At 44.1% G+C, this 20,564-nt stretch overlaps 1 long non-coding RNA gene across 3 annotated transcripts in view; it reads right to left on the reverse strand.

The window, feature by feature from the left end:
- The window catches only part of LOC121819871 (uncharacterized), a 41,247-nt gene extending 22,979 nt beyond the window's left edge, over nt 1–18,268 (reverse strand). For 2 of the 3 annotated variants that reach the window (XR_006060248.2, XR_009601044.1), the window contains exons 1-2: nt 17,734–18,268; nt 12,258–12,454 (exon numbers count right to left, since the gene is read on the reverse strand). This is a non-coding gene — a long non-coding RNA (uncharacterized LOC121819871). Of the gene's footprint in view, nt 1–12,257; nt 12,666–17,733 lie in introns of those variants that run through there. The other variant, XR_009601045.1, reaches the window with a different exon arrangement.
- Between the last annotated feature and the right edge of the window lie 2,296 nt (nt 18,269–20,564).

Consider the following 20,564-nt stretch of genomic DNA (forward strand, 5'->3'; position numbering starts at 1 on the left):
ATAATGAAAAAGACGTCTTTTGGTGGTGTTAGTCCTAGAAGGTCTTGTAGATCTTCATAGAACTATTCAACTTCAGCTTCTTCAGCCTTATTGGTCAGGGCATAGACTTGGATTCAGTTCAGTTCAGATCAGTCACTCAGTCCTGTCTGACTCTTTGTGACCCCCATGAACTGCAGCGCGCCAGGCCTCTCTGTCCATCACCAATTCCCAGAGTCCACTCAAACCCACATCCATCGAGTCAGTGATGCCATCCAACCATCTCATCCTCTGTTGTCCCCTTCTCCTTCTGTCCTTAATCTTTCCCAGCATCAGGGTCTTTTCCAATGAGTCAGGTCTTTGCATCAGGTGGCCAAAGTATTGGAGTTTCAGCTTCAACATCAGTCCTTCCAACGAACACCCAGGACTGATCTCCACTAGGATGGACTGGTTGGATCTCCTTGCAGTCCAAGGGACTCTCAAGAGTCTTCTCCAACACCATAGTTCAAAAGCATCAATTCTTCAGCACTCAGCTCTCTTTATAGTCCAACCCTCACATCCATACATGACCACTGGAAAAACCGCAGCCTTGACTAGACGAACTTTTGTTGGCAAAGTAACGTCTCTGCGTTTCATGATATTGAATAATTTGCCTTGGAAATGAACAGAGATCATTCTGTCGTTTTTGAGATTGCATCCAAGTACTGCATTTCAGACTCTTTTGTTGACTATGATGGCTACTCCCTTTCTTCTAAGGGATTCTTGCCCATAGTAGTAGATATAATGGTCATCTGAGTTAAATTCACCCATTCCAGTCCATTTTATTTTATTTTTTATTTATTTATTTTTTCCAGTCCATTTTAGTTCACTGATTCCTAGAATGTTGACGTTCACTCTTGCCATCTCCTGTTTGACCACTTCCAATTTGCCTTGATTCATGGACCTAACATTCCAGGTTCTTATGCAATATTGCTCTTTACAACATCGGACCTTGCTTCCATCCCCAGTCCCATCTACAACTGGGTGTTGCTTTTGCTTTGGTTCTGTCTCTTCATTCTTTCTGGAGTTATTTCTCCACTCTTCTCCAGTAGCATATTGGGCACCTACAGACTTGTGGCGTTCATCTTTCAGTGTCTTATCTTTTTGCCTTTTCATACTGTTCATGGGGTTCTCAAGGCAAGAATACTGAAATGGTTTGCCATTCCTTTCTCCAGTGAACCACAATTTGTCAGAACTCTCCACCTTGACCCGTCCATCTTGGGTGGTCCTACATTGGCATGCCTCATAGTTTGAGTTAGACAAGGGAGTGGTTCATTAAATTCATAATAAAAGTGGGTGGTTAAATGGCCTCCTGGAGTTGAAAGGCTTCAATGAGATAATAAACCTAAAATACCAAACATCAGGCTGACCACAGAGTGGGACTCAAGAAATGCTCATCCCCCTTGCCTTCTCCCTTAAATGCACTCACTATTTGCCACAGCCCCGAATGTTCTTGATCCACCTGGCCACCCATAAATGACACGATCGCTTTTCTGATTTAGTAACAAGCAGGGCCTCCATGTGACTTTTGTGGCCCCTTCCTCATTATAATATCAAAATTAAAAGTTTCTAATTGAGCTTTAAATACTGCAACATTTTATTTTTATTTCAGGCAAAATGCCATTGATTTTTAGAAATCCTAAAATTTTCTCTGTTTTTCCCTGTGAGATAAAAACATTTTTTACCTTTGAAAGTTCTTTTCTTTTTCTTCTGATTCTAAAAGAAATGAAAACATTTTTGTGGGCTCTAAAATCATCACAGGCCCCAGGGACTGTGCCTGATGGGTGAGTGGCTGGGAGAGACAGAAATGGGGAAGCCGCTACATGAGGAAGGGGTCTCGTCTCCTAAAGTGGGTTTCCCCCACATTTCCCTCCTTCCCGTCCCCTCTAGAGGGCCAGCAGGGGGAGGGACATTATGAGATTTGTCCCTTGAAACTAAAGGAAAATAAAGAGGCAACTTGTGATGGGGCTAATGTGGACTAGAGCAGTGGTTCCTCTAAGGAACTTTTGCACACCCAGGCCTGGTGTAAATTGTGCCCCCAGGGCATCAGGAATGAATGCCCATAGCCCCTCCAGAAGCCCAGGAAACCACCCACCCCCAGACCAAACTCAGGGTTCTCATGTCTCAGTTCCTGAGAGCCAGCCACCATAACTGGCTAACAAAACCAAAAGACTGGGCCTGCTCTGGGGGACAGGTGATTCCCAGACCACTGGGGAGTGCAGCAAAGAGATGAACTGACCACCTAGGGGAATCCGAACACTTTCCTACAGGACAGGGCTTCTCACATCATCTCTAGGGAGTTTTGTGAATTAGTACTTCAGTGGGAGACAGTATGGACAGAAGCTTCTGGGACTGAGCTAACTAAGCATGGTAGCCTTCTTTTCAACCCTCTCAAATGTCTCAGGGAGTCTCTTGCCCTGGAGGATGAGTCTTGGTGAGTTGCTGACATTTTTCTTAACTAGGCTTTTTTCCTGGTATCCAGGGGATAGAACAGTGAGGAAATAATGGAGGTAGGTTGTTCTGCTCTTAACTCATCTTGTCTTTTTATTTCAGTTCCTTTGCTTTATTGTCAGTTTATTATCAGCAGGCATGGCATCCAATCATTCATTCACTCATGCAACAAGTGTTTACTGAGGACCTTCTATGTAGCAGACACTGTTCAAGGGACTTGGAATATAGCAGGGAACAAAGTAAAGACCCCTACCTTTGTGGAGCTGATATTCTAGAAGGCAGAAAGGGCCAAGAAACAATTAAATAACGCCATAGTTTACCATCTCTAAGATGGCAATGATATAAACATACCATTAGTCTGTGTGCCATGAAAAAAAGAAATTGATGCTAATAATTGCTGCCAATTATTTTTTAAAAATCCTAATTTCACAGCTTCCCTGGTAGCTCAGATGGTAAAAAATCTGCCTCTGATGCAGGAGACCTGGATTCGATCCCTAGGTTGGAAAGATCTTGGGAAGAAGGGAATGGCAACCCACTCCAGTATTCTTGCCTGGAGAATGCCATGGACAGAGGATCCTGGAGGGCAGGCTACAGTCCATGGGGTCGCAAGGAGTCAGACATGACTGAGTGACTAGCAGTTCATTTCTCTTCAAAGTGTGTAAAATGTCGTGCAACTCAGAATTGACTACCTATGTGAAAGTGTTAGTCGCTCAATCGTGTCTGACTTTTTGCAATCCCATGGACTGTAGCCTGCCAGGCTCCTGTCCTTGGAATTCTCCAGGTAAGAATACTGCAGTGGGTAGCCATTCCCCTCTCCAGGGAATTTTCCGAACCCAGGGATCGAACTCGGGTCTCCTGCATTGCAGAAAGATTCTTTATGGTCTGAGCCACCAGGGGAGCCCTGATTACCTATAGAAGATAAATTCTATAGTATAGTAAGTGGCTATTAGAAACAAAAGCAGAGCAGGCAAAGAAGGTTTGCGAAGAGGAGTGGTGATATGGAACAGACTTGAAGGAGACAGAGCTGTTAAATTTTTATAAGACTTGACTTTTTAATAGCACTTTTAGGTTTATAATAAAACTGAGAGAAAGGTACAGAGATTTCCCATATGCCCCCTGCCCCCACACACATGTAGCCTCCTCAGTATGGACATCGGTCGTCAGAGTGGTACATTTGCCCCAGGATGAACCAGCATCAATATATCATGATCACCAAAAGCCCACTGTTTACACCTTAGGGTTCACTTTTTAAAAAAAAAAAATTGGACAATAATTGCTTTACAATGTTGTATTGCTTTCTGCCATACAACAATGCGAATTGATTATAACTATATATATATATTCCCTCCCTCTTGAGCCTCTGTCCCATCCCACCCTTCTAAGTCGTCACAGAGCGCCAGGCTGGGCTCCCTGCATCATAAAGCAGCTGCCCTGTGGCCGCAAGTCTGTTCTCTACGTTTGCATCTCCATTCTCTCCCGCAGAGGACTCACTCCTGGTGTTGTACATTCTATAGGTTTTAACAAACATATAATGACATGCATTTATCATTATGTCGTACAGAGTAGTTTCACTGTCCTAAAAATCCTCTGTGGCCCCATCTCTTCATCCCTCTCCTCCATCCCACCCCTGGCAACCTCCAATCTTCTTTACTGTCTCCGTTACGTTGCCTTTTCCAGAGTGTCTTATAGTCGGAATCATAAAGGATGTAGTCCTTTCAGACTGGGTTCTTTCACTTAGTAATATGCATTTAAGGCTGCCTTGTGTCTTTTCACAGCTTGATCGCTCACTTTTTTTTTTGCACTGAATAATATTCTATTGATTTTTTTAAAAGCAGCTTTATTGAGGTATAATTTACATACCATAAAATTCAATGAATTTAAGTAAATCTACACTTATGCAAACATTACCATAATCCAGATTTAGAACGTTTCTTTATTGTGGTAGGAACACTTCACAAGAGATCAACCATCTTAACAGTTTTCATATGTGTTGCACAGTTCTGTGACCTCCAGGCACTCTGCTGCACAGAGATCTCTATTCGCCTTGTAGAACTGAAACCCCATACTTGTTAAACAGCTATTTCCCATTTCTACCTCTCCTCAGCCCCTGGCAACCACCAATCTATTCTCTGTTTCTCTTGAGTGGAATCATGCTCTGTGGCTGGCTTATTTCATTTAGTGTAATATCCTGCAGATTCATCCATGTTGTTGCATGCTGTAGGATTTCCTTCTCTTCTGAGGCTGAATAGCATTCCATTGCATGTACATGCCACAGTTTCCTTATCCACTCACCCATTAATGGGCATTTAGATTGTTTCCACATTTTGGCTATTGTCAACAGTGCTGCCGTGAAGAGAGGAATGCAAACGCATCTTCAAGGTCGTGATTTTAATTCTCCTGGATACCTACTTGGAAGTGAAACTGCTGGATCAGATGATAGTTCTATCTGTAATGTTTTGAGGAACTTCTACACTGTCTTTCATGGTGGCTCTTTCATTTTACATCCCCACCAACAAGAGTTCCAATTTCTCCAAATTCTTAGCAACACAACCTTAAAGAAATGTAACAGCCCTGCTAGTTGGCGTGAGACAATCTCATTACGATTTTGATGTGCATTTCCCTGATGATTAGTGATGCTGAGCAGCTTTTCATTTACCAGCTGGAATAGCAGCTATTTACTGAACAACTGTGAGCTCTGTTGGGCAGAGATCATTTTGTTCATTGCTCTGTCCCCACTGTTAAAGAATCTGACATGTGATAGGCACTTAATAAATATTTTTGAATGAATAAACCACCATGTGCCAGGCATGCCACAGGTATTATTTCCAAATTCTTATCAGATCAGAGGGAGGCATCAACATCCCTAAGCTATGGATTATAGATACAGATAGATATGGATAATGGATACTAAGATCACATAGCCAGGCAGAGGGAATAAATAGGACCCAAAACATGGGTCTTTGATGTGAACACACAGATGCTGCCTCAATACTTCACTAGCATCTCTGCTTCTGGCCTTTTAAATATCTTCTCAGTGCAAAAACAAAACAAAACAAAACAAAAAAACCACCAAAGGCAAATTGGGATCTCAGGCAAGAAAGGACTCTGGATAAAAAATCCAGACTCACAGAAATCAGAATGAAACATCTGGAAGTAGAATATCCAGTCCACTGCCTGGGAAATGCTGTGATTTGCACAATTGCAATAGTCAAAGCTATGGTTTTCCCAGTAGTCATGTGTGATGTGACAGCTGGACCTCAAAGAAAACTGCGTGCCGAAGAATTGATATTTTTGAATTGTGGTGTTGGAGAAGACTCTTGAGAGTCCCTTGGACTTCAAGGAGATCAAACCAGATAATCCTAAAGGAAATCAGTTCTGAATATTCATTAGAAGGACTGATGCTGAAGCTCCAACACTTTGGCCACCTGATGCGAAGAACTGACTCATAGGAAAAGACCCTAATGCTGGGAAATATTGAGGAAGAAGGAGAAGGGAACAACAGAGGATGGGATGGTTGGATGGCATCACCGACTCTATGGACATGAGTTTGAGCAAGCTCCAGGGGTGGGTGATGGACAGGAAAGCCTGGCATGCTGCAGTCCATGGGGTCGCAGAGTCGGACACGACTGAGCAACTGAACTGAACTAGCTTGTTATCTCAGATCTCAAGTTCTAGCTGCCTTCACTTTAAAATCAATTATATCAGTGAATTAAAACTCTCCACCTCAAAAGAGATGATTATCAGCAGAACCCTTTCTCAAACAGTTTAGCCCAATCTGTTAAAGCACAATGGCTAAAAATAAACTTACTTTGATACTTTACAAAATATAAAGCTGAACAACAGTGGACATGAAAATCTACCACAGTTTTTCTCAGGAAAAAAAAACAACAACATGTATAGATGTATATGTATAGAAAAATATCTTGGGTAAAATCTGTTAAGCCAATATTGTCTTAATTCAAAATTACACCTAATTTGAAACAACTGCTTTTTCCTAGGCCAATGGGGTACTCTATTGTTTTTTAATAAAAACAACAGAAAGTTCAAATTCAGTTTCTGCCCCCAAGAAAGCTATGTTTCGTGTTAACAAAGCTCTACTGAAAACCACTCATGCTGGGAGCAGGGGTCTCCATCATGACCCCAGGGTGGGAGGATTGTCAGTGGTTAGCCAAGGTCCCGAAAGACTTGAAATTTTGCTTTCAGATGTGAGGGGATAATTTAACTTGGCCTGAATGAACCAGCCTTTGGAGAAGAGGAGGCAGAGACTAGAATGTCAGTCCCAAAGGCCTGTGTTACTTTGTTCTGTTCATCACTTGATCAGAGGAACGCCCAGAATGGATCCGAGGTACCAGTACACATTCTCTTTGTAAATTGCAGTAGCATATATTCCTTTGTGTGACTTTACTTGAACAGTGTTTTCTTATCCATTTTTGTGTTGATGGACAATTGGGTTGCTTTCAGATTTGAAGCACTGTAAGTGAAGCAGTGGCTACAGTCAGGGGCTGGAGGAGGAGGAAGCGGTACTAATGCTGAGATCTGAACTGCCTTCCTCCAAAATGCCTGTGTTAAGGTTCTAGCCTCCAAAGTGATGGTATTTGGAGACAGAGCCTTTATAGAACTCATTAAGGTTAAGTGAGTTCATAAGGGTGGGGCCCTGGCCTGGCTTCCCAGGTGACGCAGTAGTAAAGAATCTGCCTGCCAATACAAAAGACCTGAATTTGATCCCTGGGTCAAGAAGATCTCCTGGAGGAGGACATGGCAACCCACTCTAGTATTCTTGCCTGAAAAAAACTCCCTGGACAGGAGAGCCTGGCAGGCTACAGCCAATGGGGTCACAAAGAGTCGGACATGACTGACCATGCACACAAGCACACTAATCTGATAGGTGAAGGTGAAGTCACTTAGTCGTGTCCGACTCTTTGCGACCCCATGGACTGTAACCTACTAGGCTTCTCCATCCATGGGATTCTCCAGGCCAAGAATACTGGAGTGGATTGCCATTTCCTTCTCCAAGGGATCTTCCCGACCCAGGGATCGAACCCCAGTCTCCCGCACTGGAGGCAGACGCTTTAACCTCTGAGCCACCAGGGAGGCCCTATCTTCAATCTGATAGGAACAGTGTGCTTATAAGAAGAGACATCAAAGAGCTCGGTGCACAAATAAGAGGTCCGGGGAACACACAGTGAGAAGGGGGCTATCTGCAAGCCCGAAAAAGAGCCCTCACCAGAACCCAACCAAGCTGGAACCCTGATTTCAGACTTCCAGCCTCCAGAACTGAGAGATGAGTCTCTGTTATTTACACAGTCCAGCCTGTGCTATTTTCTTATGGCAGCCTAAGCAGATTAAGAAGGGCAGATTGGGTGTGAACAAGTTACTGATTAGACAGAGACACGATGGAACTGTTCACATAAGGGTGAAGGAAACACTCTGTGTCTTGATCTGACTAGCAGTTACATGGGTAGATATCTAGATAACCAGATTGCATCAAACTGTCCATTTCAGATTTGTACATCTTTATGCCTTAACCTTAAACAAGTCCTTCTCCTTCCTACCACCATCCTTCCCACCACCATCCTTCCCAATGGTCTTAGGTCAGGCTGCTGTCATAAAACACTATAGACTGAGTGGCTTATAAACAATAAAAATAGATTTCTCACAGTTCAGGAGGCTGAAATCTGAGATTAGAGTGCCAGGATTAATGTTGAGGGCTCTCCTTTGGATTGCAGACCTCCTGCAGTGTCCTCACTTGGCCAAGGGACCTCGGATCTCTCTGGAGGCTCTTTTATACGGACTCCACCCTTAAAATATTCCATGCATGTGGGCTCCACCCTCATGATCTAAGACTGCACTACCTAATACCATCACTTTGGGAATTAGGAATTCAGCACACACATTTTGGAGGGACACAACATACCAAGAGAATCTGTGTTTAAAAAATATACCAAAATAGTCTGACTGCCTTTGAATAAGGCTGATAGGAGGGAAATTGACATATATGCTTTGTCTGATGTATTTATATACATATTTGAATATAATAAAAACTCAAGAGATCCTACAAGTTGCCCTAGATCAGCAAGGACCCAACGGCAGCGCTAGATTCAGACCCCGCCCCGTTCCCTAACTGTAGCGTCTGATAGCAAACCCGCAGCCAAGGAAATGTGCAGGAAGGACGCCCTGGAACATCCAAGACATAGAGTGAGCAGGGAGGCCTGGGGTCAAGGGGGCAGCTCTGTGGGGTCCAGAGCCTGAGTCACCCCCTCTGAGGGACACCCTGCCCGCACTGCGCCGGAGGAAGGAAGCTGAAGTGAGGGTGATTGGAAGGAGCGGGCGGAGCAAAACCAAGAGCTCCAGGAGGGGAGCTGCACCACCAGCTGGGCGGCCCGGCCAAGAACAACAGGAAGCTTCCATCCCACCCCTGCTCACTACAGCCCCGGCGGGGAGCCCGGGGTCATTCTCTCCAAAGGGCCTTCGGCAGATGTTACATAAACAAAACTTCCATTGACTCCAGTCTGGGCCTGGCCTAAAATAGCCCGCGGACTTTCCCCCCTGACTCTGCAGAGTCTCTCCAGCATCCCTCAAGGTCCCCAGCGCTGATGAGCTGCTTGCCTCCATGTGCGGACAGTACTCTAGAGCATCCTCAAGAGATTTCCCCAGCAGCAGAGGGCGGGGTCCCTTTGTTTTCCCTGGCAGATGTCCCTCTATGCTCTAAGACCTTTGATGGCTACTGAGCCAAGGGACACATCCCTCACCAGAGAGGCAGGAAGCCAGGTCTGAGGGATAGCTGGGTGGGCCGGCAGCAGGTGTGAGCCGGGCCGGCTCCTCTCTCTGAGTCTCTGTCTCTCTCTCCCCACCCACTTTACAGGATGGAGTGTGAGTGGGAGCCCACTAGCAAGCTCTCCAGGTCAGACCGCGAGGCTTCCTTGTCAGGGCTTTCTTTTGAGCTTTGTGCCTTCTCCTTTCGAGCCTTCCTATGTGCCTTTGTGATTGAACCCTCTTCAAACTCTCTCTGAGCTCCTGTAAGCTCCTCTGACCCCATTTACACTTCTTCTTTTTGCAGAAAACCATTCCATCTGTGCATATCTGGAGCTTCACAGAGCTGTGACACAGCTGTGATGCCACCCTCAGCTTTACCACCTCCACACTGCCCCTGAACACCAATAATGATCTTTTCCCCCTGAGTTGCCCCAGAATCCTGACTCAAAAAAAAAAAAATAACAAAACAGCATCAGCAACTTAAAAAGATATTGGTTAAAAAACTATGTGCCTGATACTATACTAAGCATTTTATGCTGTTTCATTTTATTTCTCATTGAGCAAGCCTATGAGATAGGTGTGATGGTAATCTCCAGAAGACTTCAGAAGAGTAAACTGTAATTTCCTATATTTATAGAAGTATTATAGGGTGTGTCGATGATACAGCAGAGGTGGAACACACTCAAGCCTGTAGGGCTAGTTTTCACACCTCAGATGTCCTAGAAAACAGTCCATAGGGGCTTATACCACCTCTTTTCCATAGTCTTCCTTGGGCAAAATCCAAGCTCCCCTACTCATTCTCAGTGTAATTAAATATATTATATTGATCAATTCCTTACTTAACCAATATTTATTGGGCATGTTATGTTCTCTAGGCAAGATGCTATTTAAGTCTACACAGGCCAAAAAGAAATAGCATGATGTGTAGTATGTGAATATTTAGCTCATATTTTATTGACAGTTGTACTTCGGTTGTGAGAGGGTCTTAAGTTTCTCAGGTTGAAGATCCCCAAACCAAGTCTCTGGCTAGGAACTAGCAGGTGTGCCAGTCTGCAGGAGAGAGGGAGGGAAGCATGTGGGGAGCTAGGAGGAACCCTACATTGGAAAGGTCCACACTCAGACCAAGGGGCCAGAGCCAGGCCGGGGAGGTCCAGCAGGGGACTGATATAACCTGGGAAACCCTGGCATTCAGAAGAATTTAGTTCAGATCCAGATCTTACTTCCCTGTAGCTCAAATGGTAAAGAATCTGCCTGTGATGCAGGAGACCAGGGTTTGATCCTGGGTTGGGAAGTTCCTCTGGAGAAGGGAATGGCAATCCACTCCAGTATTCTTGCCTGGAGAATTCCATGGACAGAGAAGCCTGGCGGGCCACAGACCATGGGGTCGCAGAGTTGGACACGACTGAGCGACTAACACACACACACACCAGATCTTCTCTACTCTGGCAGCCTCTGTGCAGCTGGCTGCTTCCGGGGTTGCTCTAGGATCGCCCCAGGCCTGAGGCAGCCCTAAGACTGAGTCAAAGCCTTAGTTTATATAAAGAAAAAAGCCCTATCTCTCTGGGTTCCCAAAGTTTTATTCTATATTCATGTTATTCATCTGTCCATCCATCCATCCAGCCAGCCAGCCCAGAAACATTTCTCAAGCATCTACTTTGTGCGAATTCCAGGTAAACAGAGATATGCAATGCATACAACATGATCACACCGCTGTACGTTATACATGAACGTTGTTAAGAGAATAAATACTAAGAGTTCTCATCGCAAGGATATTTTTTTCTTTTTTTGTGTGTGTCTTTGTGAGATGATGAATGTTCTCTAAACTTATTGTGATAATCATTTCATGACATATGTAAGTCAAATCATTATGCTGTATACCTTAACCTTATACAGTGCCATGTCAATTATTTCTCAATAAAACTAGAAGAAAAAGAAAGAAAAGGAACAAAATAGCTTATCAACTGCTGAACCCAAGAATAAAGTCTAGTATGTCCATACAATGGAATACTGCTCAGCAAGCAAAAGAAATATTAATACATTCAACAATATAGAAGAATCTTAAAATCATGATTAGTGAAAAAGTCCAGATAAATCTTCTCTCAAGAAGAAAGTTTTTAAATTGTATATTAATGAGATGGTAAAATTTATCTATATCTATCATGGCAATCATTTCACAATATATGGAAATCAAACCATCACACTTTGCATCTTAAACTTATGCAATAATATATACCAATTATTTCTCAATAAAATTGGAAGAAAAAAAGTAATGGAATACAATCTTGCCTTCTGGGAGTTCAAGTCCTAATGGAGGAGGTAGAAAGGAAACAGTGGAGGAGCACAATGCTAAGGAGACTGATTCCCAGGTGGCACTAGTGGTAAAGGACCACCTGCCAACGCAGGAGATGTAAGAGACATGGGTTCAGTCCCTGGGTCAGGAAGATCCCATGGAGGAGGGCATGGAAACCTTTTCCAATATTCTTGCTCCTCTGTCCATGGAGAATCCCGTGGACAGAGGAGCCTGGTGGGCTACAATCCGTAGCGTGGCAACAAGTCAGACACGATTGAAGTGGCTTAGCACACACACAGACATCATCACAGGCTATGAAGCCCACGATGGAGCCTCGAGTTGATCTTTGCAGGAGGTGCTGGTGGGTGTGTGTGTGCGTGTGTGTGTACACCCACCTGTATCCATGCACAGGGGACACTTATTTCCGTCTCTTGATGCTTCCTTCCATGTGGACACCTCCACCAGAGCACAGCTCCTGGACTCTTGCCACCACTTTATTCATCTCCCCAGGGGGAGAGGAATGACTTATCTGATCTGTGAGTCCAGGAGAGGGAACTGGGAGAATGAGTCAGTCATTCTTTGGCCGGGATCTTTCCTCCTGCTCCCCTGTGCCGTAAACTTTACAGAGCCAGGCTTTTGCGGGGAACAGACTCTTTGTAACCTTCCCGGCAAGAGCCTGGGAAGTACATTCAGTACAGAGGGAGAGATTAAAAAGCCACTTGGCTAATATAATCAAAGCCGCACTCACCAAGCCAGCTTGTATCAGCACTGTCATTTTGATCTCCGTTTGCTTTATTGGATTCTCTCAATCTCCAACACAGATGATGCTTACTTAGGGTCTGGGCAGACATGTAGACAGGTGCAGAGGGGTGGGTGTGTCACGTAGGCTGGGCTGAAGGAAATCTTCACTCCACATGCTCAGTGGGACCAGGATCACCCTGAGCCCTGTAGACAAAGGAGACAAATTTTCAGGGACTCTCTTTGCCTCATCCCTTACTGTAGAGCTTCCTGATTCAGGATGAAAGAAGCAAATCTGGACTGTCCTATTTAAGAGTCTTTAATGGTCAGAACAAAGGTCACAAATGGGCCTTGGTTCAAACCTGGAACTCGCGCTGATTGTCCCAGATCAGACTCTTGGGAGAGCAGCCTGCCTTGCTTTCGGTCGGCTTTTATTTTGAAAGGGTCCCCATTTGCGAATGTGTTTTGGCTGGCTTTTGGGGACACCTTTGCCCTGCTGTTTCTTGTGCTTGTCGACTTCCTGTGGAGCTAAACTTGGAATCACAGTTGTTCCTAGAAACAAACGCTGTATTAACCCGTACACCTCTTGGGAAGCCCATCAGGACTGCTGACCCCCTTTTCCCAGATGGCAAGTTACTGAGGTGCAAGGTGGCAGACCCAAAAGGCACTGGCAAAACCCCGAAGGGTCCCACTCAAATACCCGTTAGGATTTTCACATCAGCAATGCTATTTCCTCATTGATTCTGTCGGCTCAACCGGTGGTAGCTGAAAGGTTTTGGTTTCAAAACCTTTCTCCCTGGTTTTGAAACCAAAAGCTTCAGCGTCACTAACAGCCCAGTAGAGGGAGCTGTGTTAAACAATTTACTGAAGTCGAATGTAAAATACTTGGAATTAGCCAAACAGGTGGTCCCTGTGTGTATTTTGGAAGCTCCATTTATCAATAGGTGGTTACCTAGTTTAAAGCTCAGAGCCAGAGCAAAACTTCTGCAAGGTGGTATCTTGGGGTTTGTGGGCTGCCCTGGATTGTGCAGCTTGCTTCCATCAGCAAAACTTGGTTTTGGTTCAGTGTGACAGTTGCCACAATTTGACAGGCTCACAGATTCCAGAGCAGGGCCTGGCTCCAACACAGTGAGGGAAATGGGCGATTGTGCTGACCTTGCACTCACACAGTCAAGGCTGCTTATGTTCACGGTCTCTGAAGATAGATCCTATGTCAGAGAAACCTGCAACTTAGGGAGTTTGCTAGCGACTACCTTCAAGGGCAGTGGATGGGAAGGGAAGACAGGGATTGGAGGATCTCACAGAATGTTTGGAGCTGGTATTCACTTAACCCATTAGCTCACTGTGCAGACTTGGACTTGGCTAAGTTCAAACCCACGGCAGCCCTCAATAAAGACTTTTATTGAGCAAACCTCTAAGAGAAAGACTGTTGTGAAATTGGAAAATATCAAGCAGAAGCAATATATGTGTGTGTGTGTGTTTGGGTTTATGTAAGAATAGGAATTACCAAAACTGATTGCAAGTCATGAAAGATAAAATGGCAAAGACAGGAAAGCTGGCAAAACCAGCATCTTTGAGAACTGATAGTATTTTAAATATACACATCTGTTGGGAAATAGGGAAACAAAATGATACACAGGGAGACGGGACCATGTGTACTAGTTTTCTGGAGCTCCTGAAACAAAAATCCCACAGACTGGGTGGTTTAAAAAAATGGAAATTTATTACCTGCAGCTCGGGAGGTGGGAAGTCTAAGATCAAAGAACTGGCAGGCTTGGTTTCCTCCCTCCTTGGCTCACAGGTGGGCACCCTCTCGCTGCCTCTTCCCATCGTTATCCACCTGTGTACTACCACCTCTGGTCTATGTCTTTCCCTGTAAGGGCACTGGCATGTCAGATTAGAACCCTCTCTAATCTCCTCATTCTAACTAAATGCCTCTTTAAAGAACTTACCATGACATTCAGAGATACTGGGGGTTGGGACTTCCATGCATGAATTTTAGGGTGGCATAGTTCATCCCCCAACATCATGAATGTCTATGATAGAGAAACTGTACTGATTACTGTAGATAATGCTAGTTATTATAACAGATAAGTCCTGACATTTCAGGGCTTAACACAATAAATTCTTTTCATTCAAGTCCAAGTTTGTTTCAGTTAGAAGCTGTGGGGCAGCTGGACAAAGGGTATAGTCATTTAGGGATCTAGTAACCATCTTCAACACATGCAAAGGACACTTTGGACAAAGAAGTTAGAAGGAAAGTGTGGTGAGACCATACAGCTCTACTGGTCTTAACCCAGGAGTGATACATCGTTTACACTTATAGTCCATCAGCCAGAGCTAGTCTCACAGCCCTGCCTGGATGCAAGGGCCTTGGAAATGCAGTTTGTGTATAAACCCAGGAGAGAAGCGGGTTGGGTGACCATCCAGTCGGTCTCTGCCACGGGAATGAAGCAAGTGAGTCTCAGGTCTAAAGATGGGCCAGTTGTTCTGGGGACTGGCAACCAGGTACTGGAGAGAGAGTCTAGCACACAGAACTGAGGTAGTGAGGGATGCTTGGAGATTCCCAAAGCCAAGCTGAATCTTAGTCTTCAGAGGTGCTTCCCAACCTATTCACGTCCCAGTACATGTGGAAAATGATCATTTGTATTCTATGTGTGAGATATGAATGAGGCTATTCAAGGCCAGGGGTGAGAGTTCCAGGGCTCTAACCTCTCCAGGGGGCCATGTGACCACCGTGAAGGCTGAATCAGTCAGTCAGTCCATTCAGTCATTCACTTGTGTCCAACTCTCTGCGACTCCATGAATCGCAGCACGCCAGGCCTCCCTGTCCATCACTAACTCTCGGAGTTCACTCAAACTCACGTCCATTAAGTCGGTGATGCCATCCAGCCATCTCACCCTCTGTTGTCCCCTTCTCCTCCTGCCCCCAGTCCCTCCCAGCATCAGTCTTTTCTAACGAGTCAACTCTTCACATGAGGTGGCCAAAGTACTAAGGAGGAGCATATATTGATGACCTGTTTGGAACATAGTTGTGAGCTGCCACTCAGGGGGCAAAGTGTGGTCCAGAGAACAAAGCAGGTGATATACAGCAGGAGTGTATTCTGTGATGATCAAAACCTACTGTTGCCATCATGGGCTAAAACCCACAAGAGGGGAACCAGGGACTATAAAAACCTGGGGAAGCAGAATTGTGAAGGCTCTGAGGATGATCAGGTGCTGGGATCACAGACTTTGTCCTCATCTGGAAACCACATTCAGAATGGGAAAGTCCCTCCTGGTGAGCAGGACTAGCAAGTTGAACTGTCAATTATGTTATATTTGTAGCCAAAATATGAAAAGAACTCAAAAGACCCAGTAGCATGAGAACAATCCAACTTAAAGGTGGTCAGAGGAATTGAATAGACACTTTTCTAAAGAAGACAAACGGCTAATGAGTACACGAAATGAGGCTCAACATCACTAATCAGGGAAATGCAAGTCAAACCCACAACAAGTTATCTCCTCACAACTGTTAGACTGGCTGTCACCAAATAGACAAGAGATAGTAGTGTTGGCGAGGCTGTGGAGAAAAGGGAACCCTTGTGCAGTGTTAGTAAGAATGTAAAATGGTTCAGTCACTGCAGAAAGCGATTGGGAGTTTCCTCAGAAAAATTAAAAATATAATTACCATATGATTCCATAATTCCAACTGTGAATATATATTTAAAGGGGATGAAAACAGGGTATCAAATGAGATAACTACAGCCCCATGTTCATAGCAGCACTATATACAATAGCCAAGAAATGGAAGCAACCTTAATGTCCAGACAGATGAATGGATAGAGATGTAAAATATTATCCAGCTCTCAGAAAGAAAGAAATCATGCCATTTATGAATGGATCTTGAGGGTATTATGCTAAGTGAAATAAGCCAGACAGAGAAAGAAAAATACTCCAAAGTATCACTTATACCTGGAATCTTAAAAACAAACACAAAAACACTAACTCCTAGACACAGAGAGTAAAACAGTGGTTGCCAGAGGCTGAGGGGTTGGGGAATAGGGAAATGATGATGAAAAGGGTTCACAGTTTCAGGTGTGAGATGAACAAGGTCTGAGGCTCTAACTTCAAACATGGTGACTATAGTTGACAACACTCTATCGTATAACTGAATTTTGCTGAGCGTAGTACTTAAATGTTCTCTTTAAAAAAAAAAAAGATAAATATTTGAGGTGATGGACGTGTTAATTAACTAGATGGGGAGAATTCTCTCATAACATGTATCAAATCATCACATGTACCCTTAAATACCTTAAATAACATTTTATTTGTCAATTATACCTTAATAAAGCTGAAATTTGTTTACAAAAACAAGAAAAGCACAAAGAAGAAGAAAATAGAACAAAGGTCCCAACATAGGTTCAATGTTAAAAGAAAAAAAAAGTATACATGCTATCTTTGGTTTGGTTTAAATCACCTCCACTTTCAGTTAACAAATATTAGCTTCAACTATTAAAAAACCTCAGCTGATGCTTACAAATTATGGAAAAATGCAGGTAGATCACATGGCATAGAGGTTGGAGGCCAGTTAAAAAGTTCATATGCTTTTAATGGACTCTCCACTGAAGGAAATAAATCTGCATCCTCATGATTATCAGAGAATCTTTGCAATGTTATCGATTCTGGACATCTTAGATAACAAATGCCAAGTAGCACTTTAAAGTAATTTACTGTGTACTTGGAGATTAAATGACATTTTTGTCTAAAAACCAGCTCTTTCTCAGAAATTGTTCTTGCTTCCTACGAAGTTATGAAAAATAAATTGGAGAAATCTTTTTATTAAGATTTTTAAAGTAAACAAATAGGTTTCAGGATAATATCCAATCCTTTGTCATTTCCTTTCTCCATTTTCACCAAATATGGGAACGTTTAACCACACAGGAAGAAGTTGGTGGGTTTGGAAAGTCGCTGAATTCTCTTATTTGAATCAATCTGCATTAAATACAAGCTGCTGTTTTATTAGCAAGTAAAGGGTAAGCATAGCTTATGCTGAGTGGAATGTGGATGAGAATTCCTTCTTAGTCCAGAGATCCTGGAACAAATGAATGATTCCAGTAGAAACCTGAGGAGAGAAGGATATCCTGAGAGTGGGTCAGACCAAATCATCCATGTGTCAAATCCATGACACTCACAAAAATGCAGCTTCAAAGAACCATGGACACCTGAGGTCTGCGCACCACTCGGGCGGTGTGTGAGATGATTTAGATGTAAAGATGAACAATTTTAACAACAATGTATTCAAATTAATGTATGTTAGAAAAAACACATCCTGCACAATTAAACCATGATTTCATCAATATTACCTAGAATGACAGTAGAGTAACATTTTAAATTACTAAGGAGGCAATTAATATTAAGCACGATTGATCCTCATTCATGGATTCTGAATCTGTGAATTTGCCTGCTTGCTGAAATGTACCTGTGACCCCAAAGCCAGTACTTACGATGCTTCCACGGTCATTTGCTGATGTGCAGAGGAGCAAAAAATTGTATTGCCGGACCTGCAAGTTCTTAGCTGAGACTGGACAGGTGACTTGATGACTTCTTTTTTCAGTTCACACCCTGCAAACTTGTCCTTTTCAAGGTCTATTTAGTGCTATATTTTGTGCTTCTCATTGGTGGTTTTGCTGTTTTAAAATGGCCCCCAGGCTCAATTCTGAAGCTGGACTCGTGTTTCTGAGTACTAGAAGGCTATAATGAGCCTTACGCAGAAAACAGGAAACACGTGTGTTAGATTAAGCTTTGCTCAGGCCTGAGTTGCAGTCCTGTTGACCATGAGTTCAACAGTTATGAATCAACAATATATATTCTAAAAGTTGCCTTTAAAAAGAAACACACATCAAACCAGGTCCCGTATTGATCTGTTGGTGACAATGTTGTGATCAGAGGCTCACAGGAACCTAGGCCCTGTATTTCCCCAGGAGCAACGTTTCACTACTTGCTAACTCAGTGCTGTTGACTGGTAATTGTGGTTCACTTGGAAAGGCACCGCCACACCGCCCTTTTAGGAAGGCCTTGTTGCCCAGATGAAGGGAGTTTGGTCAACAGCTTTCAGCTGGTGGCTCCTCTAGGCCCAACCCTGTGCTTCACATTTATCTTTAATAAACATTTCATATCTCAACTTTTGGCTTCCCTGGTGGCTCAGTAGTAAAGAATCCACCTGCCAGCACAGGAGATGCATGCTCGATCCGTGGGTCAGGAAGATCCCCTGGAGAAGGAAATGGCAACCCACTCCAGTATTCTTGCCTGGGAAATCCCATGGACTGGGGAGACTGGCAGGGTCCATGGGGTTGCAAAAGAGTCAGACACAACTTAGAGACAACACAACAATTCCAACCTTCATTTCAGCTTCATTTTCTGAAGAACAAAACCTGTAAGGTGGTTCACACATTTGGCAAAGTATACATTATCCAACCAAACTTGAGTCCACTTGCCCAATCACAGTAAAGCCAGTTACCGACACTGGTTATGGTGAAGGAAAGTACAGCGTTCATTGCAGGGCATCAAGCTAGGAGTTCAGGCAGTTAGTGTCTAAGAGACCTGGACTCCTTGATGGCTTTCAGGGAAAAGTTTTCCAAGACATGGTGAGGAGGGGGTTTTGGGGTGCGTGGTCAGATCATAGACATTCTTCTGGTTGGTGGGTGGTGAGGTAATCGAGAATGAACATCATCATTAACCTCCTGTTTCCAACTGGCCTGGGGTCAGTATGTAGTAATCAGTGATCAGTGATCATGATCAGTATGTAGTTAACTTCTCCCACCTGGTGGGGATTTCAGTATCCGCAAAGCAGCTCAAAGGACATGGCTCAGAATGCTGTCTATGGCCATTGAGGAGGAACTAAAGAGCCTAAACTATTATTATTTTGCCTTCTCGACTGCTTTCCTTTGTTTCTGCGATTTCTCATTTCTTGTATTAAATTTATTATTTGGAACTCGGGGAAAGCCTAGGGGGCTAGAGTTTTTCTATGAAAAAGATGCAGGCAGAGGACATGGAGTGGGAAGGAGGGGTGGGAATCTGTCCTGGGAAAGGCCTGATAGGGTCCTGCTCGGTTACATATAGAGAAACACTTTGCTAAGACCCTCCTTTCTTCCCCTCCTGCCCTCCACAGATAGCAGCCTACTTGCTCTTATCCTCATGGTTCTGGACTCTTGGTCCAAATCCAAACTCAGATACCCATGCCCAGCCCTCAGCTATTGCTTGAGGCTGTGAAGTCTGGGTCCTGATAAAGGACTTATATGAGGAGACAAGAGAGGAAGGGTAGGGGACTGGAATCCATCCTGTGCTCCCCTCGCCAAATCATGGGTCCTGGGTGGAGAGGTGCCTGTCCCTAACTGGCTCCTGGGAGCCTATGGCTAGCAGTGGCCAAGCTGTCTCCCGGCCTCTGCTCTCATGGGCCTGCACCCTCCTCTCCTCACTCTCGCTGTCTGAAGTGAGGCCTTCATCTCTTGCCTCAGAATCTTCCATTGTCTGGGCTCCTTGCTCCTTAATTCCTTCCTCCTGGAGGAGATCAGTGGCAGAAACACTCCCATTTCTAAGCCTTGCCTTTGAGATTCAGTGCTCATACCAGAAAGCACCTAGGAGGGTTAGCTCACATCTTTATTCCCTCCCAGCCTCTCTAAATTGGAGAAGGAAATGGCAACCCAGTCCAGTGTTCTTGCCTGGAGAATCCCAGGGATGGTGGAGCCTGGTGGGCTGCCATCTATGGGGTCTCACAGAGTCGAACACGACTGAAGTGGCTTAGCAGCTGCAGCAAAAGCCTCTCTAAATCATGTGTGTGTTCTGCAGGCCAAAATAAGGACAGTGTAACATCTCACTGGGACGTGCTTCCAAATAGCTCTGAGAATTTTATATTAAAAAAAAAAAGCCAGTGTTTACTGGTACTCACTACATGTCAGACACTCTGCTGAGAACTTCACGTATTTTGATCTCATTCAATCTTCCTAACACAGGGAGGAAACACAGGCTTAGAGAGGTTAAGTAATTTGCAGAGTACGGTTGCCGAGGTGCTCTTGTCTGACTACAGAGCTAGAGTGAGCTCTCTCAGGTGTGATGTCAGAGGACTTGTTTTCAGCAAAGGTTCCCGCTACTGGAAACAGCGGAAGGAGAGCAGGGCCCAGGCAGCTGATTGCCCCTGCCTTTGGAGTGGAGGGAAAACACTACTCTCACTTCCCTTTGAAGGAGGACGAGTGAGAAGTTAGGAGTGTGTGATTAATGAACTATAATATGTAAAATAGATACACCACAAGGATTTAACAGGGAATCATAGCCATTGTTT

The sequence above is a fragment of the Ovis aries genome, chromosome 6 (assembly GCF_016772045.2).
Source record: "Ovis aries strain OAR_USU_Benz2616 breed Rambouillet chromosome 6, ARS-UI_Ramb_v3.0, whole genome shotgun sequence".
In the NCBI taxonomy this organism is placed as follows: Eukaryota; Metazoa; Chordata; class Mammalia; order Artiodactyla; family Bovidae; genus Ovis; species Ovis aries.